The sequence below is a fragment of the Pipra filicauda genome, unplaced genomic scaffold (genome assembly GCF_003945595.2).
Source record: "Pipra filicauda isolate LSUMZ 115617 unplaced genomic scaffold, ASM394559v2 scaffold40_size4127951_pilon, whole genome shotgun sequence".
NCBI lineage: Eukaryota > Metazoa > Chordata > Aves > Passeriformes > Pipridae > Pipra > Pipra filicauda.
Genome location: NW_024104543.1, coordinates 3,415,875 through 3,422,341, shown reverse-complemented (window position 1 = coordinate 3,422,341; position 6,467 = coordinate 3,415,875).

Sequence of the window (6,467 nt, the reverse complement as noted above, 5' to 3'; positions counted from 1 at the left end):
CTTTGTAGAACCTGATTTGCAAAACAGCAGTCTGCAAAAGGCTGTGTAGAGCCCCTAACTTGCATGTCTGATAGCTGGAAATGCCAGATTTTCAGGGTATTCATAGTCATTGAGGATTTAACTGAGCCCTGCTGTTGCATATGAACTTTTAAGTGCAGCTCTGGGCAGATGTCAGGGCTTTTTCTCATGTCTGTGGATTACTTTGTGTCTCCAACCATAGCAGGCTGCTCAATGGGATTAATATATGAATGATTCTTTGAAAGGATTTGACGAGTTAAGGTTTAACCTCTGCCACCCTGTCTGTAGGTAGAGATCTGAGGTGGTATTTTTGGACTGGCCCTAGCACACCCTCTTAGTGTGAAGGAAGATTTAAAGCAAGGATGCTTAGTTGGCACAAACTTATAGCAGACCTTACCTTATCCTCTCCCTAACATGGAAAGCTTTTTAATGGACAACCCAGTTTTAACAATCTTTGTAACATAAGGTACCATGGAAAAATTGGCACAGTATGAGGAGTGTCTGCAAGACAATAGCATACCCCATAGGTCTTATGTGGAGGTGACCCGGTGTTTCTTTACAGAATTGCCTCATGCCAGAAATGTGTACTCTCATGAGTTTTGAGTTGGAAAGGTTTCCAAATTAAACTCAAAACAGACCTGGGTCAAGTCAGAAAAAATGTTTCTCTAAAGAGCTCAAAAATACAGCCACGGTTGCACAGCTCTCCTAGCAGAATAACACAATTATGGGAGAGTAGCAAAGATTTTCCCTGCACAGATAATAGAAGCTTCATATAAGATCCCATGAGTTTCAATGAAATAGAAATTCTGGAGAGAAGATAAGAAATAATTCCTCACTCCCACTGGGTAACCATGGGTTTGCATTCAAATTCCTTTGCTCCTATTGAGCAATACCTCTATTTGGAAAAGGAAGAGGCTATTCAGCATCCAGTTAGAAATAATGGCAGAGCATTGTCCCATCTGAATGCAAATGAATGTGTATCGGAAAGAGAAATTGGTTTTCAGTATAATATCCTAAAAACAATCACTGCAGGCAGACACATATTGAGCAAAAATGGCATGCAGGTGTTGCCTGATCCTGAAGGTCCACCTGGGATTCTCGCAATTCCCTTTGCCCAAAGCTGATTACCATATACCTATGGTATATATTACTTTGCTGGCACTATATTTGAGTATTTTAGCTTATTTAATTCAAAGATCTCAAAAAATGCAATGTAATAATTAGAAAAATGCCTTTCATCCTCACAACTAGCACAGTTATCTCACCTGTTTCAGAGCCAACAGGAGTACCACAGACATGGTATTAGTTCTCAGACAACTGCAAGAGAAGTGTAGGGAACAGAATAACGGTCTCTATGTAACCTTTGTTGACCTCACCAAGGCTTTTGATACTGTGAGCAGAAAAGGTCTATGTCAGATTTTGGAATGTTTAGGATGTCCCCCTAAGTTCCTTAAAATGATCATCTCACTTCATGAGGATCAGCGCAGCCAAGTCAGATATGGCAATGCACTTTCTGAGCCCTTTCTAATTACCAATGGTGTGAAACAAGGCTGCGTTCTTGCACCAACCCTATTCACAGTCTTTTTCAGCATGATGCTCCAAAGGGCCACGGCAGACCTCGATGATCAGGATGGTATCTACATTCGATATCGTATTGATGGAATCCTGTTCAACCTAAGGTGACTGAAGGCCCACACCAAGACCTTAAACCATCTTGTCCGGGAACTGCTTTATGCTGATGATGCCGCCCTTGTCACCCACACAGAAGCAGCTCTGCAGCATTTAACATCCTGCTTTGCAGACGCTGCTGAGCTCTTTGGGCTGGAAGTCAGCTTAAAGAAGACAGAAGTTCTCTATCAACCTGTACCTCAGGAAGTCTTCCATCATTCCCATATCACTGTTGGCCAATCAGAGCTCAAATCAGTCCAGCAGTTTAATTACCTAGGTAGCCTCATCTCCTCAGATGTTAAGATTGATGGAGAGATAGACAAGAGGTTAGCAAAGGCATATAGTGCTTTTGGAAAACTCCATAAAAGAGTATGGCATAATAAACACTTGAAGAAAAGTATCAAGATCAGTGTTTACAAAGCCATTGTGCTGTCTACTCTTTTATATGGTTCCAAATCATGGGTCATTTACCGCCACCACCTGTGACTCCTAGAACGCTTCCATCAACGCTGCCTCCGTACAATCCTAAACATCTACTGGTCAGATTATGGACCAATACATCTGTTCTAGAACAAGCAGCAGTCACAAGTATTGAGGCCATGTTGCTGAGAACACAGCTGCGTTGGGCAGGACACGTCTCCAGGATGAAGGACCACCGCCTCCCTAAGATCCTGCTTTATGGTGAACTTGCCACCGGCTGCCGCAAGAGAGGAGCCCCAAAGAAAAGATACAAGGACTCCCTGAAACAACATCTCAGCCTTGGCCATATTGATCAACATAACTGGTCTACTCTGGCCTCAAATCGGGAGGCCTGGAGACACACCATCTATAACGCTGCTGCTTCCTTTGAGAACACACGCAGGATCACCCTCGAGAAGAAAAGACAATGCAGAAAGAACCGTGTTTTGCAGAATATACCACCTAAGGAGTCTTTCTGCTGTGCCTTTTGCAATCGGATATGTCTGTCTCATATTGGCCTTATTAGCCACCAGTGTGCTTGTAACAAATATGGATAGAGCCTTTCCCAAATCTTCGTTCGCGAAGCCTCGCCATAAAATGAAATGAAAAGTATTTTCCCCAATACTTGTTTCTTCATAAACAAATAGTCCTATAAATAAATTCATCTTTTTTGCCTTCAAGTGTAGAAAAAAAGGCTATCATTAATCTTCTTTTCCAACACTTGAAATACAATCAGTGAGCTCTCTAGAGAAGAGAACTTATTATTTGTTCTTTATGTTTGTTGGCTAATTTATCCCTTAATATAAAATACTGGTGAAGTTGGACATATGGAAAACCTGATTAGAACAGGATAAGCTTCTTTGTATTAAAAGAGACTGCTGAACACCATTTACACAAAAAGGCATTTTTGTAAGATGTCACTAGATTAGACTGATGAGTAGATTTTGTACTTCTGAAACTCTCAAAATTTGCTACGCAAGAAAATTTGCTTGGCAAATTGTTGCAATGCATGAAAACAGCCATAATGATACATGCAGACACTAAGTTGGATGAGGGACTTAATTTCAGCATTTTCCTGTAAACTGGCCAGCAAAGACAAGTGTTACTCTATAACATTGTGTTAGGCTGCTTTTGCCCTTCTTTTTGCAGTTTGGTCTAATGCAACTGCATTTCTGTCTTCCTTCCCTCCCCCCGAGTCCTTTCAGTACAAAACCCCAGATGCTAAAACAGAAGTTGTAGGTGGCAAGCTTCTGAGGCTGGAATAGACTGCCTTTCTGATGCAAAGGCACAAAGATCATCAGAAATTGTCAATTCCCTTCAATTTCCCAGAGCAGCAAATGCAGCTGCTCAGCCTTGTATGCTCTTCTTAGATTGCCTGACCTGGGTTAAATTGCATTATGCTCAAGCAAGTTGGAGAGAGACTGTCTGATGTGTATCCTCACAAAAATGAGATGAGTGGTCCATAAGGCTGTTGAAGGAAAAAGAATTACCAGCTGATAATGTATGTGCTTGATTTACTAGTCAGAGGAAAAATACAAATATTCAAAAAAAGCATTCTTAAACCCTCGAATCAACTGACTGCTTTTAAGAAAGCATTTTGGACAGAGTCAGAGAGATGAGAATTTATTATCAGGAAATTAATTACAAAACATAGATGTGCTTGATACTAAAAGGAGCTTGGCTGATGGCACAAGCTCCAAACACCTCCCCCCGCTAAACCTACACTTGTGGTGAACCCCTATATGCTCTCTCTGCACTCGTTGCCTGCAGAAACCACCAGAGTAGGGGGCAGTTCAGATTCCAGTCTTACCTTTAGGATGTTGGCAGATTACTGAAAACCAGCGAATGTGCACAGTGATTAAGGTTCTGAAGTTAATCTCCTGGAAGCCAGGGGATGCCTCCAGACCAACTGTCAGATGTTACAAACTTTTAGCTCCTGAATGCAATTGAACTCCCTTCGAGAAAATGAGCAAAATATACAATCAATAAGGCACAAAAAATAATGAAGATCATCAGATGCATCAGTGATTAAAAAATCACTTGAGCTCTTCTTCAATATTACTGGACAGAACTGCTTGCAGAATGATTTAAGTTCAGTGACCCAGATTAATATTTCTATGAACATTTACTTTATTTAAAAAAAAAAAAGGCAGTGTAGCAGGGATGGTGAGATGAAGCACTGCACAGCTGGGTACAGGGGCTCTCAGCCCCACAGCCCTTCCTGTCCTTTCAGCTCAACCATCTACCTATTGTAGTCTATACATAACTTTTACGTGACAGAACATTTCCTTTCATAAAACCTGGTAACTCCTACTAACCAGAAATAGGGACACAGCCCCTTCCTTTCTTCTGGAAGTCCTAAATCTATGGTTTCCAACCAGGTGCTCCAGTGGCTGCTTCCAAAAAAAAGCAGATGTGTATCTGGCATGTGTGACTCTGTGTGTGCCACAAGTTTCTGAGGTGTCTGTGCCTCCTGAAAAAACCAGGGTTGAATATTCCTCCTCTGTGCTCTTCCTGAAATCCCAGAAGTTGCCACATTTCAGTCTTTCTACTTCAGTGATAGTGGTTTTGCCCATCTCAGGTAGAACTTGCCCAGTATGCTAAGCAATGACTGCTGTCAAAACGTCACATCTGATTTCTTCATAGGAAGTTTGTAGCATGTTGTATGGAACCAGTAGTTGTTTCTACATTTCTTTCAATGTATTAAGTGACAGTAATGGATGCAGAGCCTAAAGCGGTCAACTTTCTAAAGGTGAGGTAGTTTGCAATCTGTCACTAGTGACAAAACCAATTTCAAGTAGGAACATAAATGCTGCACAGAAAAGAACAGAAGGGACCTCAGCAGTTTGTTAATCTAATAATGGCAAACTTGTGGCAGTTGTGTGCTTTTTACTTCTGTAGCAATTACCTGCAGGACTTGAGGAACTTAAACAGCATAGACACCAAAAAGCTGTCCCAAGACCCAGACTGAGGCTTATTATCCCACCGTAGTAGTGACGTGCCATAACCAAGCTAGTGCTAAAGACAGCCCTGGGCACTTCTCTGTGCTGCAGCTTCTCCGCAGTGACCTACCTTTCTTCCAGCCTATGCATGTGTAGAGACTGCAGGGGTCTTCAAGCTCAGACACTGTGTAGCAACTCTTAGGTATCTGCCCTTGCCACAAAATACAGAGAACACCAGCTTCTATCTGCATTCCATGCCTAGTCCATAGGGACAAGCACACAAAAACAATGCCCAAAGCAGTCAGCATAGGAATCGAGGAGCCAGCAGAAAATGTGTTTGCATATATATTGCATATAATTGCCTGAACGAAAGCTGCAGAAATTCCGTCTAGGTGAGATATGGCGCTCACAGTCTCCCTTGGAGGTTGTTTTCATCTGGTTTTAAATTAATGAAAGGTGTTCATTAATTAAAGGTGTTCATTGCTTGCTTTCGTGCTGTGGGAGGAATTGCTGTGTAAGAGTCTAGTTAGTACAAATGCGCAGGGAGTGGGGATTTGGTCTGGCACCTTCCTCTGCCTAAAACTGTTTTAAGTATCTATTGTACATGCAGCCTCGTCTTAAACATTTTTAAGTCTCATGGATGTTTTGCCACAGAAGAGAAAGGCCAGTGCAAGAACGTGACACCAAAACAGGCACAGGTCTAAAGCCCCATGCTAAGGTCAGTCAGCCTGGAGAGGCAATCCCTAGCATAAAATTCACAGACAAACAGTCACTGGAGCAAAACCTGATCGTTTGAACTGGGACCGTTCTGCTTAACTCAGTTTTAAATCACCCAAGTCCTTAATTGGATATAACCATAAAATTCACAGATTTGACTGAAAATTAATCTGTAGACATGTATGAACTACCATATCAGCAGTCATTGGCAAAGAAAATTCAGTAAGTAGTGCTCTGGTTGTGTTTTTAGTGGGCACATTAGCTATTGCCCTCAAGGGAAAGGAGGGATTAAAGAAATCTGCGGCCTGACAGTGAACCATCTGCCTGCAACCTCCTACATGACCAGATGAGGCAGGGATAAAAGTGTGTGTTCTGCCTCAAAGCAGAGTAGGGTGAATATAAAGTGTGCTTTTGGAAGAAGAACTCCAGAGGGTTTTTCATTGTTGTGGCTCTCCTTGGGTGATGGGGAAGTCATAACCTTCTACCAGCACATGAAAAGGAGAATTTTGGATCAGGCAAGTTGCCAATTGGCTGCAGAGCAGGAGGACAGAAGTGGCGTCACCCACCTGCTGGAGATGGGAGGGGAGGAAATGGTGTCTTTCCCTTCCTTGGTGTCTTTGAAAGCACTTATGTTGCTCTTTGTCATAAAAACGGGCACTGCTA